Raw genomic sequence first — 20,986 nt, 5'->3', positions numbered from 1 at the left:
ATCAAGTCTGAGGATTCTCCTCCTCCCTTCTTTGGCATCTCTGGATGGCGAAAACGCAGGTAAATCAATTTTTCACAGTTTCCTGGGAGTCCACGACCTTTGTAGAGTCCCAGGATATTGCAATGGTCCGGGTTGGGTGGGTTAGAAATTCGTCCTGCTTGTGCGGCAGTATTGAGCTCTGCAAAGCGATCCTCCTAGATCACTGCCATCTTGGATCCCCCCAAAAAGTCATTTAAGAGGGCTGAACAATATTGCAATGCCCCAGCCTAACACCAGGGCAGGGGTTTTTTACTCAAATCAGCTGAGTGTCAATTTCAGGAAGCTTCATGGAGTGTTTCCCTCTTGGTGATTTCTAGTGAGTTTTTTCAGACAATTCTTATTGTTCCCCTTATTATAACACTATTTTCACACTATCATGTGTTCAGCTGAGGAAGCCGTCATTATTGCTGAAATATTTCTGGATTTGTGCCACCGGTGAATTCCACCTCAGTTCAACGGGAACCTGGCCAATGGTTGTAGAGAGGGAGGACTTTCCTCAGGACCACTGGAGGACTGTGGGTCACCAGACCCTGCTAGCCTGGTCTGAAATTACCACCCAGGTCAGTACCATAACCATAGTCGAGTAGACTGTAAGATATAGGAGCAGAATCAGTCCACGTGGCCCATCATGACTGTGCTACTATTGAATTGTGTTCAATATGTTTCTCAACCACAGTCACCTGCCTTCTCTCCATAATCTTTGGTCAAGAGCACCCAGCAATGCAAGAAGGAGGTTAATGAGCTTCTGCCCTTGCTAATGGTAAATGCCAGCAGCTTTGCTCTGTTACCTCACATGCACGCTAACTCTGCTACTGCTCTCACCTCCCATCTCCCACTTCTCACCACTGCATGCAGCATCCTCCCTCAGCTGCTCTGACCCAACCCAACCTAAACTCCTGCCCCTCATCACTAACTCTGCATGTCCTCTGAGCTGACTACTCACTCACCCCAGCCATCTCACCACCTTACCCAGCCACCTGCATCACTCACCACTAACAGCTGTGCCACGCACTCTTCATCAATACAGGAGAAAACAACTCACAATTGGGCAGAGATGGTTGGAAGAGTGCCTAACATTCATCTCCTTATTACCTAGAAGGACAGAATGCTCACCTTATTGGGAGAGGCTGTTCATGTGGCAATACTCGTGACACCTCCTTCTCTGTCAACCAAGTCATTGTCAAGTGCCCACTGCTTTCCCTGAACTTCCACTGGGAATATAGACTCAGCGTGGCCAAATGTTTACCCCTATTTCACAACTCATTCCACCTCTGGTCTTCTGCAGGTACGAGAAGCATCTACATGGTCTCCACTAGCCCCTCAGGTCATCATCTTCCCCTCTACATCTGATAAAAGCACAAGTTCAGAGGAAACAACATAAAATATTGCCCTCCTGCACCCTTGAGCAATTACTACATTCGATTCAGAAGCACATCATTGTCACGTCTACGGAGCTGGTTGAGGAAGAAGCATCCCAGGTCACTGGCACGGAGAGGACTGTCAGAGACCAGGCACCCACTTTGCCCTGCGCAGGAAAAGGTGTCAGCTATTAATGTCTTCATTCAAATACACAAACAGGCACAAAAAAGGCAGGTAGGCTTGTCACTGCTACTCAAGAAACTGGATCAGAAGTTTGAGGAGTCCACCAGCATTGGTTCTGGCGTGCCATCTGTCTGCTTGCCTCCAGGAGAGGCTGGCAGCTTCCTCAGAGATCCAGGTCCAACATCCTCCGTGACTGCAGATATACAGCACAAATCTGCACTCCATCAATCTGGTCATTCTGCACTTAACTCATACGCTCGATGCTCACATGAGACAGCAAAGGTTTCTGAACAAGCATTTGAGAAAAATGCAGAACAGCTGACGGGCAACTGCCGACTAATGACATCAACTCAGTTGTTAAATTTCTTCCACTTTGAATCAAAAGAACAATTCTATTCAGATCCTACCAGTCCAATTGTTTTCAGGCTGAACAAGTGAAATGGTATATGTCTAAATCTTGGCCAATTCAAACACTTGGTCCTAATGTAGTTTTTGAGCTGTGTTAAAGAGAGAAAGCACAATTGTAAAGAGTCTACTTTAACCAACAAACAGTACAATAATTACATGGGAATGAGAGCAATCTCACAGAATTGTATTTGTCATTGAATAAAATTAACAAAAGTTACAATTTCATCAAACACACCGATTAAAATATATAAATAAATCTAGATGAGGTCATGTAATTGCACTTATGAGCAGTAAAACAAACTAAGATAAAAACAAGGTTTCATAAAAGATGTGGTTGGTGATGATTAATTGTTTGAATTCTCCTCGTGTTTTCACAGATTCAAGGTGTCACTGGTAAGCCAAGCATTTATTGCCCATCCCTAATTGCCCCTGAACTGAGGGGCTTTACTTGACCAGTTCAGAAAAAAGTTGATATTTTAATCATAGTGAAAGATTTCCAATTGTCTAGAAATGCAATGTATTGTTTCTATGAATGTGCATTTTCAGAAAATCAAATGCTGCTTCCAAAGTAAGTATTTTAGCTCAGTTGTTTAAGAAAAGTGGGAATTGTGTAAATATAAAATGATTGATGCATCTGGTTTGAAAACAATCTTTAGCTCGATTCATCACACAGAATGGTCCTTTATTAATCAGTTTCCCGCCCTATTGCCAATGTGCAAAACTCACCAAGGGGCTGGAGGCAGGATGAGATGTGTCTCCCATTTTCTCCATGTTTGTCATAGAGTCATAGAGATGTACAGCATGGAAATAGACGCTTCGGTCCAACCTGTCCATGCCAACCAGATATCCCAACCCAATCTAGTCCCATCTGCCAGCACCCAGCCCATATCCCTCCAAACCCTTCCTATTCATATACCCATCCAAATGCCTCTTAAATGTTGCAATTGTACCAGCCTCCATCACTTCTTCTGGCAGCTCATTCCATACACGTACTACCCTCTGTGTGAAAAAGTTGCCCCTTAGGTCTCTTTTCTATCTTTCCCCTCTCAGCCTAAACCTATGCCCTCTGGTTCTGGACTCCCCGGCCCCAGGGAAAAGACTTTGTCTATTTACTCTATCCATGCCCCTCATGATTTTTAATTTTACTGTTTGTTAATTCTCCCAGATGCACTCCGATGTCCAGTGATACATGACTTCAAACAGCAAAGGCAGTAACTGTGCAGGTTCTCTCACGCTCTCTCTCTCTCTCTCTCTCCTGCACTGTCCTCACCATGTGCTTCCTTTGTCTGCTCTTCTCCCTTTTAAAACTGCTGTTGTTTTGACTTTTTTCCCCAAAAGTTCCAAAACAATGCAACAGCATACAAAACAGTAATTGCTGCTCCTGGAATTCGAGGAAATCACCTCCAACACCTAAAATACCTCAAAAAAAGGAGCAGCTCTTACTGCCAGAAATTTTTCCTGTCCTCCATCTTGGACTTTGTAATTCTACCCAATAAGATGGTAACTGCTTTTAACCCTGATACAGTTTTTTTTCTCTGTGACAGTGTGCTTTAGCCACTTTGTATGTTTGGTTACATTGCAATCAACAATAAGCTTACAACTCTTGCATGGAAACTGCAACAAAATCAAATCCAGATGAAACATTTTAAAGACTTAATTCAGAGAGTGTGGGCATCTCTGGCTGGGCCAGTATTTATTACCCATTCTGGTGGCCCTTGAGAAGGTGGTGCTGATTTGCCTTATTGAACCACTTTGAACTGAGTGGCTTGCCTCACCATTTCCAAGGATAGTTAAGAATCAACTACATTGCTGTGGGTCTGGAGTCATGTGTAGGCTAGACTGGATAAGAACAGCAGATTTCCGCTGATAGTTGCCACGGTCACTATCACTGACAGCAGCTTTCAACACCAGATTTTATTAAAGGATTTGATTACTTTAGCACTTATAGTCAGAAACACTCCATCACAATTTGTTTTGCCATTTAAGTTGTGTGTGCTTAATCCTAGATTGATTACACTGGTTTGGATTTCAAAGAAAGAAGAACAAAGAAAATTCACAGCCCAGGAACACAGCCCAGGTTTGAGCCGATCCAAATCCACTGTCTAAACCTGTCGCCCAATTCCTAAGCATATGTATCCCACTGCTCCCCACCTACTCATGTATTTGTCCAAACACATCTTGAATGAATCTATCGTGCCCATCTCTACTACGTCTGCTGGCAACATGTCCCAGGCACCTACCATCCTCTGTGTAAAGTACTTGCTGTGTGTATCCCCCTTAAATCTTTCATCTCTCACCTTGAAAGCGTGAGCTCTTGTTATTGAAACCTTCACCCTGGGGAAAATCCTATCTCTATCTACCCTGTCTATACCCTTCATGATTTTGTAGACCTCAAACAGATCCCTCCTTAATCTCCTTTTTTCCTTTACATTCACATTCTCCACAGTTACACACCAACTATTTCCCCTCTCAGCTGATTCTGTTTGACTGAGATGTGTATTGAAGCAAATTAGCAAGTTTTTCAGATGCAGAAGGGAAAATGATCACTTTATTGTAATTCTGCCATTAATCCTGTGTTTTTCTGTTGTCAAATTTTGCTGGGAATATGCACCTATTTTGAATAAGGAGTTTTAAGACATTGCTTGCTCAATAAATTCTGCCAATGATTGATTGTGCATTGGGACATATGGCTGTTTAACCTTCAGGGTTGGTTTAGATCCAACGCATGTATGTGAACTCTACATAAATTTGTGGATTTTGGTGAAAATTTTAAACAACAGTGTTTGCAGCAAAGAGTGGACTAAAAGTGCAATAAATTAAAAATAGTGAAATTTTATTCCAAATTCATTACTAAAGTTTCCTTTCGTGAGCTAGTACAAAGCCAATTTTTGCTTTGTGGATTAAACAGGTACAAAAAGTATCACGTAAGCCACTGACGATGATCTGGGATAATTTTCTAGTTTCTCCCTTTAACCTGAACCATTGGTTTCAACAGCCATTACCTCCAGGATGTGATTGTTATCAATATCTAGCCCCTTCCCTGGTCTCACCCCATCCTGACATGATAATATGGCGCTGTGTCACAATCTCCAACCTCCTCCATAGCAGCATTGTATGGGGTTACCTTCACCACAGAAACCAGATGTTCTCTTTTGGATTACGATTAGTCGTTTCATTACTTCTCTGTTCTGTCGGTGCCAGTAGAGTTCTGCTCTTTATTGGTCTTTTTCGTTCATAACATCATAAAGTAAAGGAGACAATAGAGAGGAGAACTTATTAGTGTGGTTCAAGGTCTAATTTAATCCACCTCTAATCTGCTGCTGTCACTAAGCTTCACACAAACTTGTCATTTGTTTTACTAGTTGCGAAAAAAATTCCTTCAACACTTGATTCAGTATCCAATATCACATTTTAATAAAATCCAAACATTTTCAAGTGCTTATTGACAAAACTAAGGCTGAGAGACACATCGTTGAATTCTTTGGTCTTGTTTTCACCAGGATACACACAAGAATGACAAATTTCAAAATGAGCAACAATTTATATTGACTGAGAATATAATGTTGATTAGATGGCAAGTTGACACTGACTGGTTGTTGCAACAAGAATCTATCAATCCATGCTTTATTAAATTAAAAAAGGTACATTGTCCCTGTATATAAATATGTCATTTCTAGCAAGCAAAAGGGTATGGCACTCCAGAGGGTAGGACTGAAGGAACCTCAGGCCCTGTAATTGTCCAATAAGCTTGAGAGTTGAATTGGGAGGGTCAGATTTTATTAAAGCATACCCAAGATAGACTAGGAACAGTTACTTGAGGGTAAATGTACAGCAGAACACTGGCCGGCGTTCAAAGAAGTAAAGGGGAGAGTCCAGCCCCAACATGTTTCCTTTAGGGTGAAAAGAAGGAGCAACAAGCCCAGAGAACCCTGGATGTTCAGGACTGGATAAGGAGGAAAGGAGGGGCTTTTGGCAGGTACAAAGGAAATAAATCAATGGAGACTCTTGGAGTATAGAAACTCCAAGAGTATATTCAGGGAGCAAAGAAGGGGCAATAAAAATACTGTCAGGTAAATTTAGGGAGAATCTCAAGATATTCAATAAACATATTAAGTGCAAGAGCATAACCAAGGAAAGAGTAGAGCCCATTTGGGACCAAAAGAGCAATCTGTGAGGCGGAGGATATTTGTGGGGAGTTGAACAACTCCTTCTCACCTGTCTTCACTCATGAGAAGGAGGATGTCGGTGCAGAATTTGGGAAGAGGGACTATGAGGTTCTTGAGCACATTGACATCAGGAGTGAAGAGTTATTGGAGGTTTTGGTGGGCTTAAAACTGGAAAAGTCCCCAGGTCTGAATGAGTTGCATCCCAGACTGCTGTGGGAGATGAGCTCAGAAATTATAGGAGCTCTGACTCCAATTTTAATATTTCTCTGGCCACAAGGAGGTGCTAGAAGACTGGAGGACAACTAATGTGGTGCCACAGTTCAAGTAAGTTGGCAATGATAGATTTATGAATTATAGACCAGTGCATCTTCCATCAATTAAAAGGAAACTATCGGTGAAAATTCTGAAGGTGGCAAGACAGGTTAATAGGGCAGTTAAGAAGGCTTGTGGGACACGTGCCTTTATCAGTCAGGACATGGATTATAAGAGTAGAGAGGCCATGTTGAAGTTATACTCCAACGGATGCAAATCCAAGTTTTGTCTTAGTGCAGTTCTAACATTGACTACAGTTGAGAGAGTGGCACTAGAAAAGCAAAGTAGGTCAGGCAGCATCCGAGGAGCAGGAGAATTGACATTTTGGGCATAAACCCTTCATCAGGAATTCCTGCTCATCAACTCATACCTGAAATGAGAAATAAAGAATGAAGTCTTAAAGAACCAGAGAGATTGTGAGTGCTTATTAACTGATTACGGAACAGAGAGACCCCCAGGGGTCCAGATCTTCATCTGGTGCCATGACTTGGACTTGGTACGGATGGATTGTGGGCAACGGTGTAAGAGCCTTGAGTCCTTCCCTATTGAGTGTCAAGGACTTGGCCGGCCAGGTGTGAGTATTTTCTCAGTTTGGTTTTCCTCTCATTCAAGTCACAGTTGATTCGACCCCTCGCTGCTTATCATCTCAGTCCAGCCCGACAAGGACCGGTCTTGGTAAGAATTCAGATCTCTCTGTACTGCCCCTTTACATAAATTGATTCCATTGAGGTAGTAGCTGAAAATGTGTTGCTGGAAAAGCGCAGCAGGTCAGGCAGCATCCAGGGAACAGGAGAATCGACGTTTCGGGCATAAGCCCTTCTTCAGGAATGAGGAAAGTTTGTCCAGCAGGCTAAGACTCACTGAAATCTTTGTAGAGGGAGGAAGAGAGCTTCTTCAAGGAAGGCATCCTTGTAAGCCCTCCTGAAGAAGGGCTTATGCCCGAAACGTCGATTCTCCTGTTCCCTGGATGCTGCCTGACCTGCTGTGCTTTTCCAGCAACACATTTTCAGCTCTGATCTCCAGCATCTGCAGACCTCACTTTCTCCATTGAGGTAGTAGTCTGCCTTCCTGTTCTTGCTACCAAAGTGGATAACCATACATTTATCCACATTAAACTGCATCTGCCATGCATCTGCCCACTCACCTAACTTGTCCAGGTCACCCTGTAATCTCCTAACATCCTCATCACTTTTCACCCTGCCACCCAGCTTTGTATCATCAGCAAATTTGCTAATGTTATTGCTGATACCATCTTCTATATCATTAACATATATTGTAAAAAGCTGTGGTCCCAGCACGGATCCCTGCGGTACCCCACTGGTCACTGCCTGCCATTCTGAAATGGAGCCGTTTATCACTACTGTGATATAGCTTGACCTTGCTGGACGGTGAGATCCTGGCATGCTTTCCTGCACTCTTCATTGATTTGAGATCCATCCCAAATGAGATTGATGTTGAGTCGTGAGTCATAGAGATATATAGCACAGAAACAGACCCTTCAGTCCAACTTGTCCATGCCAACCTGTTATCCTAAATTAATCTAGTTCCATTTGCCAGCCCTTAGCTCATATCTCTCTAAACCCTTCCTATTCATATACCCTTCCAGATGTCTTTTAATTGTACCAGCCTCCACCAATTCCTTTGGCAGCTCAATCCATACGCACCACTCACTGTGTGAAAAGGTTGCCCCTTAGATCCTTTTTAAATCTATGCCCTCTGGTTTTGGACTCCCCCAACCCAGGGAAAAGACTTTGTTTACCCTATCCATGGCCCCCATAATTTTATACATTTCTATAACATAATCCCTCAGCCACTGAAGCTCCTAGATGAATCAGGACATACAGAACCTGCTAAAAACCCAGGCATGACGCCTTCAGATCAGGAGACCCACTCAAATATAAGGAATCCAAGTGTGACCTTCGCAGAGCCATTAAGTCAGCGATGGACCAATACCGAGCCAAACTAGAGACCCAGCCAGACACCCGGCGACTATGGCAAGGACTGAATGACATCACAGGTTCTAAAAAGAGACAGTGCTAGATAGCAGATGATGACACATCCCTCGATCATGTCAATGCCTTCTCGCTTTGAGCAGAATTTCGGCGGAGAGGTAACACCTATTCCGACAAGTCCTGACGAACCTATCCCAACAGTCACTGCATCAGAGAGCAGAAGAGTTTCCTTCATGTGAATCCAAGGAAAGCTACAGGATCAGATGGAGTACCAGGCCGTGCACTCAGAGCATGCTCAGATCAACTGGCAGAGGTCTTCTTGGACATCTTCAACCTCTCCCTGCAGCAGGCCCCTGTCCCTGCCTGTTTCAAGAGGCCAACATCATCCCTTTGCCTAAGAAGGCTCATGCAGTATGTCTCAATGACTACCGCCCAGTGGCCCTAACTTCGGTGGTCATGAAGTGCTTGAAAGGTTGGTCATGGCATTAATCAACTCCAGCCTCACCACTACTCTTGACCCACTCCAATTTGCCTATCATACCAACAGATCCACGTCAGATGCCATATCACTTGCCCTTCACTCTGCCCTAGAACATCTTGACACCAAGAATAGCTATGCAAGAATCCTACTCATTGACTACAATTCAACCTTCAACACCATTATCCTTGAGACTGATTATTAAACTTAGAGATCTTGGACTAAGCCCCACTCTCTGCAACTGGATCTTCAGTTTCCTGACCCACAGGCTAGATTGAGGACAATATTTCATCCTCACTAACACTCAACACTGGAGCCCCCAGGGTGCATACTCAGCCCCCTACTGTAGTCACTGTATACCCATGATTGCGTTGCCAAATACAGACTAATACCATTTACAAGTTTGCTGATGACACCACCATAGTCGGTTGAATCTCAGATGGCGATGAAACAGACTACAGACGGGAGGTGGAAAACCTGGATAAATGGTGCACTGAGAACAACCTAGCTCTCAATGTCAGTAAAACCAAGGAACTCATTATTGACTTGGTGGGATGTTACTCATGCCCCCCCCTACACATTAACAGCACAGAGATGGAACGAATGGAGAGGGTCATGCTCCTGGAAGTGGTCATCCACATCAAGCTTTCTTGGACTCTTCATGTGGACGCACTGGTTACAAAGGCCCAACAATATCGCTTCTTCCTGATGAAGGGCTTTTTTCCGAAACGTCGATTTTCCTGCTCCTCGGATGCTGCCTGACCTGCTGTGCCTTTCCAGCACCATTCTGATCTAAACATCTCCTCTTCCTCAGGCAGCTGAGGAAATTTGGCATGACAGTGAATGCCATTGCCAACTTTTATAGGTGTGCCATCGAGAGCATTCTGTCTGGATGTATCACTGCCTGGTATGGCAACTGTACCATTCAAGGTCGGAGATGGTTACAGAGAGTGGTGAACTCGGCCCAGACAATCACAAAGGCCAACCTCCCATCTATCGAATCCATCTACCAGGCCCGCTGTCAAGGAAAGGCCGCCAGCATTCTCAAAGATCCATCCCAGCCTGGCAATGTTTTTCTATAACCTCTACCATCGGGGAGAAGGTACAGAAACCTGAACACACCCACCAGCTGGTTTCAAAACAGTTTCTACCCTGCTGTTGTTAGAATACTGAATGGACTCAAACTCTTAACATTCGCCTGTACCTGTGTTTTTGTTTTTGCCACTGTTTATCTATTATTTACTTATCTATGCAACTTAACTCTGTGATCTGCCTGTGTTGCTCGCAGGACAAAGCTTTTCACTGTGCCTCGGTACACGTGACAATAAATTCAATTCAATTCAGACACATCCATTATGGTTAACAAGTACTGGTTCCTATTTTTAGTTCTCAGGAGGGGATCTAAACAACCAATTATAACCCACATGAAAGATTCTTAAAATGCGGGAATTGGCAACACAAGTGCTGGTTTTATTACTGCCTGTGGCTTACCTACCATTTGGCACGTATGACGCATTTGGCAAAAGTTAACCACATCCTTGTGCATTCCAGGCAAATAAAAATGTTTTTGTACTTTAGCCTGAGTCTTTTTGTACCCCTAGGTGACCTGTAACATTTCTTGTCTGTACGCTACCGGCAACACAATCTGGTGCACTTTGGCCCATTTCTCTTCTGCACTAATCTGCCGTGGTCTCCATTTCCGTCTGAGGATTCTATCTTTCAGATAATAACCCTCCGGAATATTCTCTGCCTCCTTTTCAGAGTACGCATCCAGATATATATCTTTTGTCATCTTGTCTTGCTGTTGCAAGTCTCTTAGCCTTTCAGAACTAAACACTTCTGCACCATTACATCAAACAGGGTGTCCGCTAACTGAGCCTCAACTCCTTCATCTTTCTCTTTACTTTTCGTGTCGTGCTGCGACTTATGATAGTGGGATCTGGTTATCACGCAGTATCCAGGGAAGATGCCAGGATATTTCTGTTTTACCTCCTCAGTTTCTTTGTCTTCCTTGGGCTTCTCCACAACAAGGGGTGTCACTCCCATCTTGGATCCTGCCAAATCGTTCCCAAGAACAAACTAAATTCCTGGAACTGACACTCTGTCAATCACTCCCAATGTAACCTCCCCGATCTTGAGTTGGCACTCCAAATTTCTGTCCATCTATCCCACAAATTACCACACTCTCGGGTAACAGATGAGAAAGAGTGCACATTCGCTCATCCCTTACTCTCAGTGATTGGTCAGATCCTGTATCTCTCAAAATGATAACTTCTTGTCCTTCTCCCCCTGTTCTTTCTGAGTAAATTTTACCCACAGAGGTGAATTCTTTGTAGAGATCAGGTACTAACTCCATACCCAGCCCCGGCCTAGGCTGGGCACTCTCCTGCAGCTCCTCAGCTCTTCTTGGGGTATCCTTTACTACCTTCATTAATGCCACTAGCTTAGCTTCTTTTCCCACATCTTTTCCCACAGTGCCTTTTTTTTAATGACCAGCACTGTGTCTTTATGTGTCCCACCTTCTGGCAGTGAAAACACCTTTTCCCAGTGCCCTTCTGAAACCACCGTTATTGTAATTTTCTGTGTCCCACTGCACTACAGTGAAAACACCTGAGGCCACCCACTTGAGTTTCTTTTTTATCCTGTGGTAAATTCTTACCAGTGTTCTTTACTCTTGGTTTTGTAGTGTAGGATCTCCCCTTCCCTCAATTTCAATCCCTCACGGGATGAAATTCTGGCCGGAAGCTTGTCTTAAACATCAACATGTACTCATCTGCTAATTCTGCTGCCCTTCTCACTTCCTGAACTTTCTGTTCCTCCACGTGAATTCTTACCATCTCTGGAAGTGAGTTTTTAAACTCCTCCAGCAGAATAATCTCTCTTAGAGCCTCAAATGTCCTACCTATTTTCAAACCACATACCCATTGATCAAAATGACTATGTTTAATTCTTTCGAACAGGCAATAATAAAACCAGTGCCTTTGTAACCAATTATTTTGTTTTAATTCCTTCATAAGTCTGACCTAGTTCCCTCTTTGTGTTTCTCAAGCGCTGTCTATATGCTTCTGATACCAATTCAGAAATACTGAAAATAGCTTGTTTAATGCTTAATAATCTCTTGACACCTCACCTGACATCGCAGCAAATACCTCACTAGCGCTGCCTATTAGTTTAGTCTGAACTAGCATTACCCATGAATCCTCGGACCATTCCATCTGCCTAGCCAATTTTCCGAATGAAATAAAGAAGGCTTCAACATCTTTCTCATCAAAATTTGGCAGAGTTTTGACATATTTGTATGTATCATTACCTTCTCTTTTAATCTCCATCCTGTTAACTTGACTTTGCTGACTAAGTTGCAACTTCTCAAGTTCAAATTCTCTCTCTCCCTTTCTTCTCCCTCTCTTTGTTCAGCAAAGAACCTTCTCTCTCTCTTTTTCCTCTACCTCTTCTCTCTCTTTGCTCATCCAAGAAACTTCTCTCTCTCTTTTTCTTCTCTCATTCTTCTTTCTCTTTTCTTTCCTCTCTCTCTCTTTGTTTATCTTCTAACTCCATTTTCCTCTATTTTCTATCTCTACTGCACTTGTCTGTTTCTCGGATACACCTACGTGTTTGAGTAATTCCCTGACAATTTCAGCTTTACTTTTTTCTTTGGTTAAACCCAAATCTAACTTCATTGCTAATTCTAAACGTATGGCCTTTTTCTTTCCTTCTAAACTTTCTTGGCAAATCTGAGAATCATCTTCAAATCCCAGAGCCTCTTTAACAATTTTAAGAGCCATTTCTCTCACTTTTAATTTAATCAACCGTAAGTCACCGAAATTAAACAAATTGCCTCACCTAAGTTTTACTTAAAGGTCTAGGACACTAACCTGCAAGTGTTTAAATCTGCTGTGAGTTTTTGTACCCCCAAATCTTTTCAAATCTGTCTAAACTAGTTCAAATCCCAGATGAAACTTTATTGCTGGAACAGCACAGCAGGTCAGGCAGCATCCAGGGAACAGGAGATTCGACGTTTCGGGCACAGGCCCTTCTTCCTGAAGAAGGGCCTGTGCCCGAAACGTCGAATCTCCTGTTCCCTGGATGCTGCCTGACCTGCTGTGCTGTTCCAGCAATAAAGTTTCAACTTTGATCTCCAGCATCTGCAGACCTCACTTTCTCCTCAAATCCCAGATGAGCCCTCAAACTGTTAAGACACAAGGTAAGCCCTCTTGCTTAATTTAAAACCAGCAACACAGAAAAGATTTATCCCGTGCAGTAATCTGCAAAAATCTGATTGGCTATTTAAAGTAAAAATTAACAACTTTATTTCTTAAAGTATAACAGAATAGATAACTAATTACTACTTACAATTTCTTCCTCTAATCCTTTTTTTTACCTTTCCTTCTATAATACTAGTCCGATAAAACTCCCAACTAAGATTTACAAAAACACACTGCTTATCGCAAAACCAGGCAGCTTTCGTGCTTCTATTCCGACTTTCCTGTGTCTTCTTTTCTTCTTCTTAGGAATTTCTGCATCACAGGTTACTGATCAAAAAGGTAGTTTTAAGAGAGCTATTTTTCAAGCAGTCTGTTTACTGGGCTTGGCAGTTCTCCTCCAAACTGTTCAATTTTCCATGGTCTTATATCCCCCAAAGCATCAGATTGTGTCATTGGCTTTTAAGATTGTCAATATACTCAATTCAAATTGGATTGGAGTTTGATATTTCTCGGGGTATAATTTAAACTGATTGGCCGAATTCAAATTTGTGTTTTTTTGTCTCATAGCAACTCAGCGAGTTCTCTTTGTTCTGAATCAAATGTTACTTTGTAAATTCTCCGGCACTCAGTGTACTTGCCAAGTCCTTCACTCTCTTAAAGGTATATCCACATCTTCATAACACTTTATAGAGATTTATAAAATCATGAGGGACATGGATACGGTAAATAGACAAGGTCTTTCCCCTGGGGTAGGGGAGTTCAGAAATAGAGGGCACAAGTTTAAGGTGAGAGGGGAAAAACTTAAAAGGGAATGAAGGGGCAACTTCTTTCATGCAGAAGGTGGCGCATGTGTGGAATGGGCTGCCAGAGGAAGTGGCAGAGGCTAGTACAATTATAATATTTAAAAGGCATCTGGAAGGGTATATGAATAAGAAGGGTTTAGAGGGATATGGGACAAGTGCTGGCAAATGGGACTAGATTAATTTAGGATATCTGGTCGGCATGGAGGACCTGTTTCAGTGCTGCACATCTCTATGACTCTATGACAGAATGAAGGGAAATATACTGCCACAGATTGAGAATTGGTTAATGGACAGCAAGCATAATGCAGGAATAAATGGGTCATGATTGGTGAGATTCTGCAAAAATCAATGGTTGGGTCCCAGATAGCCACAATTGATTTCAATGATTCGTATTAATTTGATTAAATTAATATTTTAAATTTTGCAGATGAAACAAAGCTAGATTAATGTGTGAATTGTGAAGAGGATGCAAAAGCATCAGGGGATTTGCAGAGGCGAAGTGGGTGAAAATTAGCAGATGGAATACAATTCGGAGAAATGTGAGGTTGTCCATTATGGTGGGGAACCTGAAATACAGAGGGGCTCTTAAATGTTGGGAGATGACTGTAAAACTGGAAACTGGAAACTGGAAAAAGTTGAGGTCTCAAAACTGATTGCTGAAGGACACCATATGTTACATCTTTGCATCTAAAGATTGGCCCATTTGTGCCTCTTGCTAAACAATCTTCAGGTCATGCCATCCATGTTACTCCATACATCATGTTTTTTAACTTTTCACAATCACCTTCAAATGTTTTGGATGTAGGTTTGCTCGCTGAGCTGCAAGGTTCATTTCCAGACATTTCATTACCCTACCCTATGAAACATCTGGAAATGAACCTTCCAGCTCAGCAAACAAACCTACATCCAAAAACTCAACCTGAGCTACAAATTTCTCAAAGCTCGCTAACACCTTCAAATGTGGCTTCTTTTCAATTGCCTTCTGGATGGTGTATTTGCAAAGGCTATCCAAATGAATGTTCCAAGTCCAGTTCTGTGAGGGATCAAATCCTCCTCAGATCAAATATCAGTGTTTGTCTTACTGTCACTTTCAGGATCCTCACTTCAATCCCACCTACCTACCCTACTTCTCTCCACTAACCATCCTCCATAACTGGTTCAAACATTGAGGATGGAAGGAAGGAATCACAATCTCACCATTGTTTCTTTACACCAACTAGTGATGCTGAGTAAAAACAGATCACAGCAGTTGATTCCACACAAATGACAGTCTATTTTCAAACAGTTGCCACGTTTACCAAATATGGTTGCATTTGCATGTACTTAGAAATTTAGCTCAAGAACTATGTGGGTTTTGTTACAAAGGCTTTTCTTCATTCGTGGACATGGCTAGCCAACTGGCCATTTGTTGCCTGTCCTGAGTTGGCCTCGAGATGGCGGTGCTGAGCTGTTTTCTTGAATTGCTGCTATAGGTTGCACAAGCCTTTCAGGAGGGAATTCCAGAATTTTGACCTAACAACAAGGAATGAATGACTACATATTTCAAAATCAGGATGGTGAGTGGCTTGGAGGGGAATTTTCACGGGTGGTGTTCCAATGTATCTCCTGCCCTTGTGCTTCTAGATGGAAGTGGTGGTGGGTTTGGAAGGTGCAGTCTGAAGCTCTTTTGTGAATTTCTGAAGTGCATCTTGTAGATAGTACACACTGCTGCTAGAGTGCCGGTGGAAGGGAATAAACATTTGTGGATGTGGTGACAGTCAAGTGGACTGCTTTGTCCTGGATGGTGTTGAGCTTCTTGAGTGTTGTTGGAGCTGCACCCATCCAGACAAGTGGGGAGCATTCCATCACATTCCTGACTTATGCCTGATAGATGGTGGACAGTGTTTGGAGACTGAGATGTGTTACTCACTGCAATACTCCTAGTCTCTGACCTGCTCTTGTAGCCACTGTTTATGTGGCAAGTGAGATCTTTTCTGGTGCATGGTAACACTAAGGGTGTTGATAATGAGGGAGTCAGTGGTGTCAAGGGATAGTGGTTTGATTGTCTCTTGTTGGTGATGGTCATAGCCTGGCATTTGTGTGTCACAAATGTTACTTGCCCCTTGTCAGCCCAAGCCTGGATATTGTCCAGATTTTATTGCATCGGACCATGGACTGCTTCAGTATCTGAGGAGTCCTAAATAGCACTGAGCTCTGTTTTCTGATCTTATGATGGAGGGAAGGTTATTGAAGCAACTGAAGACGAGCCTGGGACATTACCTTGAGAAACACCTGCAGAGACGTCCTGAATCTAATGACTGACCTGCTACAACCACAACCATCTCCCTCTGTCACAGGTATGACTCCAACCAGCAGAGAGTTTACTTGATACCCATTAATTCCCTTTTTGCTAGACATTCTCGATGCCACACTGTCAAATACAGCTTTGATGTCAAGGGCTGTCACTCTCACCTCACCTCTGGAATTCAACTTTGTCTGTGTTTAAACGAAGGCTGTAATGAGGTCAGGAACAATGTGGTCCTAGTGGAACCAAAACTGGGTGGCACTGAGCAGGTCAATGCTGAGCAGGTTCTCCTGCTCCTCGGATGCTGCCGGACCTGCGGTGCTTTTCTAGCAACATACACTCAACTATTGCTGAGCAGGTGCTGCTTGGTAGCTCTCCTGATGGCACCTTTCATCACTTTACTGATGATCGAGAGCAAACCAATTGCGATGGTAATTGCCCTGGTTGATTTGTCCTGTTTTTGTGGACAGGACACACAGGGGCAATTTTCCACATTGGTCAGGTAGATGCGTGCATTGTAACTGTAGTGGAAGAGTTTGGTTAGGGGAGTGGCATGTTCTGAAGTGTAAATTCTACTGTCAGAATGTTGTCAGGGCCACATTGCCTTTGCAGTATCCAATGTCTCCAACCATTTCTTGCGCTTAGGTGGAATAAATTGAATAAGCTGAAACACGGTAATGCTGGGGACCACTGCAGGATGCCATGATGGCTGATCCATGTGGCACTTCTGTCTGAAGATTGCTTTGAAACCTTCAGCCTTATCTTTTGCACTTTATGTCAGGCCCTTCCATCATTGAGGAGAATGATATTTGTGGAGCCTCTTTCTTTGGTGAGTTGTTCACTGCCATTTATGACTAGAATTGGTAGGACTGCAAAACTTAAATCTGATCTGTTGGTTGTGGAATTGCTTAGCCCTATCACTTGCTGCTTATGCTACTTGATATGTAGGTAGCCCCAGTCTAAAAGTGTGGTGCTGGAAAAAGCACAGCAGGTCAGGCAGTTTCTGAGGACCAGGAGAGTTAAAATTTTGGGCATAAGCTCTTCATCAGGAATGTTGAGAGTGAAGGGATCTGTGAGATAAAGAGGTGCGTGGGGTGGGATGAGGACAAGGTAGCTGGAAAGGTGATTGATGGATGCAGGTGGGGAGGGTGGAGCAGACAGGTGGGAAGGAAGATGGACATGTCAAGAGTGCAGTGCTGAGTTGGAGGGTTAAATCTGGAATGAGGTGGGAGGAGGGGAGAATTGGAAACCAGTGAAGTCGATTTGGAGGCAGGTGCTGAGGAAGGAGATGTGGCTGTAGTAGTGGGTTTGCTTCAGGGCACTGTTGAAGATCTTCAGTGCAGAGATGACGACCTGGGGGTGTACAGTGGGATAGAGAGCAGGTAGTCCTGCTTTGTAGCTTCACCAAGTTGACGACTGATTTTTTTGTTAATCCTAATGCTGCTTCTGGCATGCCCCGCTGCAGTCTATATTGAACGAGAGTTGATCCCCAGGTTTAATGATAATAGTTGAGCCATGGAGGGGTGGGGAATATACCAGGCTTCTGTTGCTGTTGGTGGCCCACAGTGTCACATGGATGCCTGATCTTAAGTTGCTAATGTGTTAAAGTCTGCCCCATTTAAAATGATGATAGTGCCACAACACACTATTCTTTATACAAATACAGAACTTGAAGGTCTCCACAAGGCATTCTTACTGATACGGTCATGGACAGAAGCATCTGCAACTGGCAGGTTGGTAAGGAACAGATCAAGTATGTTTTTCCGTCTTGTTGGCTCCCTCACCACCAGCTGCAGACCCAGTCTAGCAGCATTGTCCTTTAGGACCCAACCAGCTTGATCACTACCTCTCCTGCCAAACCAAAAGAGAAAATGCTGGAAAATCTCAGCAGGTCTGGCAGCATCTATAAGGAGAGAAAAGAGCTGACGTTTCGAGTCTAACTGACCCTTTATCAAAGCTTTGACAAAGGGTCAGTTAGACTCAAAATGTCAGCTCTTTGCTCTTCTTACAGATGCTGCTGGACATGCTGAGATTTTCCAGCATTTTCACTTTTGGTTTCAGATTCCAGCATTCACAGTAATTTGCTTTTATACTGCTGCCAAGCCACTTTTAGTGGAGGACATTGAAATCCCCCACCCTGAAAACATCTCCAGTGCTTCCTCCAATCGTTGTTCAACATGAAGGAATACTGATTCATCAGCTGAGGGAGGGTAATACGTGGTAATCCGAAGGTGGTTTCCTGAATCAATGTTGAGGATTCTGAATCTGTCCTGACAGATTGATAGACAGGTCATATCCAGGGATGGTGACAGTAATGTGTGGGGTAGAGTCATACTCTGATTCATACCTTACAGACAATGTCAGGCTAGCCCTTCACTAACCTGTGAGTCAGCTCTTCCAATGTTTGCACTAACCCCAGATGTTAGTGAGGAGGACTTTGCAGGGTCAACAGGACTGTATCTGTAATTGTCCTCTCCCTTGCCTAGGTCAATGCCAGATGGTCCATCAGGTTTCATTTGAGACTTTGTCGTGATTGATATAACTCAGTTGTTTGTTATGCCATCTTCGAGGGTAGTTCAGAGTTTGGAGATCTGATATCCTCACCAGGTTTGGAGTTACATGTTGGGCATTATCATGAATGACTATGATGTGGTAGGCATCACAGATGTGGTTGCAGGGGGTTCAGTACTGGCAGTTACACATTCAAGGATTTACAACTTATCGAAAAGACGGGGAGGTGGACGGAGTTGCCTTGTTAATTAAGAATGAAATTAAATCTACGGCACTGACTGACACAGGGTCAGAGGATGTGGAGTCTGTGTGGGTGGAGTTGAGGAATCACAGAGGCAAAAAAAAAACATAATGGGAGTTACGTACAGACCTCCTAACAGTGGTCAGGACCAGGGGCGTAAGATGTACCAGGAAATAGATAAGGCATGTCAGAAAGGCAAGGTCATGGTGGTCATGGGGACTTCAATATGCAGGTGGACTGGGTAAATAATGTTGCCGGTGCATCCAAAGAAAGGGAATTCATAGAATGCTTTTTGGAACAGCTTGTGATGGAGCCCACAAGGAAGCAGGCTATTCTGGACTTAGTGCTATGTAATGAGCTAGACTTTATAAAAGATCTCTTATAGTAAGGGAACATTTAGGAGGCAGCAATCATAATATGGTAGAGTTAAGGCTGCAGTTTGAAAGAGAGAAGACAAAATCGGATGTAATGGTGTTTTAGTTAAATAAAGGTAATTACAGAGAGGAACTGACAAAAATCGACTGGAAGTGGAGCCCAGCAGAGAAGACAGTACAGCAACAATGGCAGGAGTTTTTGGGTATGATTGAGGACACAGTACAGAGGTTCATCACAAAGTAAAGAAAGATTATCCCGGGGGGGGGGGGGGGGGGTGGAATTACACTACCATGGCTGACAAAGGAAGTCAGGAAATGTATCAAAGAAAAAGAGCGCCTATAAAGTGGCTAAGAGCACTGGGAAATCAGAAGATTGGGAAGACTACAAAAACAGACAATAACAAAAGAGAAAACTAAGGATGGAGAAGATCAAATATGAAGGTAGGCTAGCCAGTAATATTAGAAATTATAGTAAAAGTTTCTTTCAATACATATGAAACAAAAAGAGGCAAAAGTAAACATTGGGCTGCTCCAAATTGATGCAGGAAGGCTAGTGCTGGGAGATAAGGAAATGGCTGAAGAACTTAATAAATACTTCGCGTCATTCTTCAGTGGAAGATAGGGAGTAATATCCCAACAATTAAAGAGAGTCAGGGGATACAGTTGAGTATGGTAGACAATACAAAAGAGAAAGTGCTAGAAAAGCTAAAAGGTCTAAAAATTGATAAATCTCTTGGCCCCAATGGGCTACACCCTAGAGTTCTGAGGGAGGTGGCTGAGAAAATAGCAGAGGCGTTGGCTGTGATCTTTCAAAAGTCACTGGAGTCAGGGAAAGTCTCAGATGATTGGAAAATCAATATTGTAACCCCATTGTTCAAGAAGGGATTAAGACAAAACATGGAAAATTATAGGAGAAAGTGAGGTCTGCAGATGCTGGAGATCAGAGCTGAAAATGTGTTGCTGGAAAAGCGCAGGTCAGGCAGCATCCAGGGAACAGGAGAATCGACGTTTCGGGCATAATCCCTTCTTCAGGAATGGCTTATGCCCGAAACGTCGATTCTCCTGTTCCCTGGATGCTGCCTGACCTGCTGCGCTTTTCCAGCAACACATTTTCAGCATGGAAAATTATAGGCCAATTAGCCTTACCTCGGTTGTTGGTAAAAGTCTAGAATTCAAAATTAAGAGTGAGATTTCTAAATTGTTGGAAATGCAGGGTCAGATTAGAACAAGTCAGCATGGATTTAGTAAGGGGAGGTCGTGCCTGACAAACCTGTTGGAATTCTTTGAAGAGGTAACAAGTAGGTTAGACCAGGAAAACGGATGTTATCTATCTAGACTTCCAAAGGGCCTTTGATAAGGTGCCTCACAGGAGGCTGCTGAGCAAAGTGAAGACCAATGCTGTTCGAGGTGAGACACTGGCATGAATTGAGGATTGGCTGACAGAAGGCAGATAGCTGGGATTAAAGATCCTTTTTCAGAATGGCAGCCAGTGACAAGTAGTGTCCTGCAGGGTTCAATGTTGGAGCCGCAGCTGTTCTATTTATATATTGATGATCTAGATGAAGGTACTGGGGGCATTCTGGTGAAGTTTGCCGATGATACAAAGTTAGGCGGACAGGCAGGTAGTACTGAGGTGAGGAGGCTGCAGAAAGATTTAGATAGTTTAAGAGTGGT

Source organism: Chiloscyllium plagiosum, unplaced genomic scaffold, assembly GCF_037043375.1.
Source record: "Chiloscyllium plagiosum isolate Xiang-an unplaced genomic scaffold, Cpla_swu_hap1 HiC_scaffold_9, whole genome shotgun sequence".
Lineage (NCBI taxonomy): Eukaryota > Metazoa > Chordata > Chondrichthyes > Orectolobiformes > Hemiscylliidae > Chiloscyllium > Chiloscyllium plagiosum.
The sequence above is the reverse complement of the archived record's forward strand: the minus strand, read 5'-3'. Positions refer to the sequence as shown.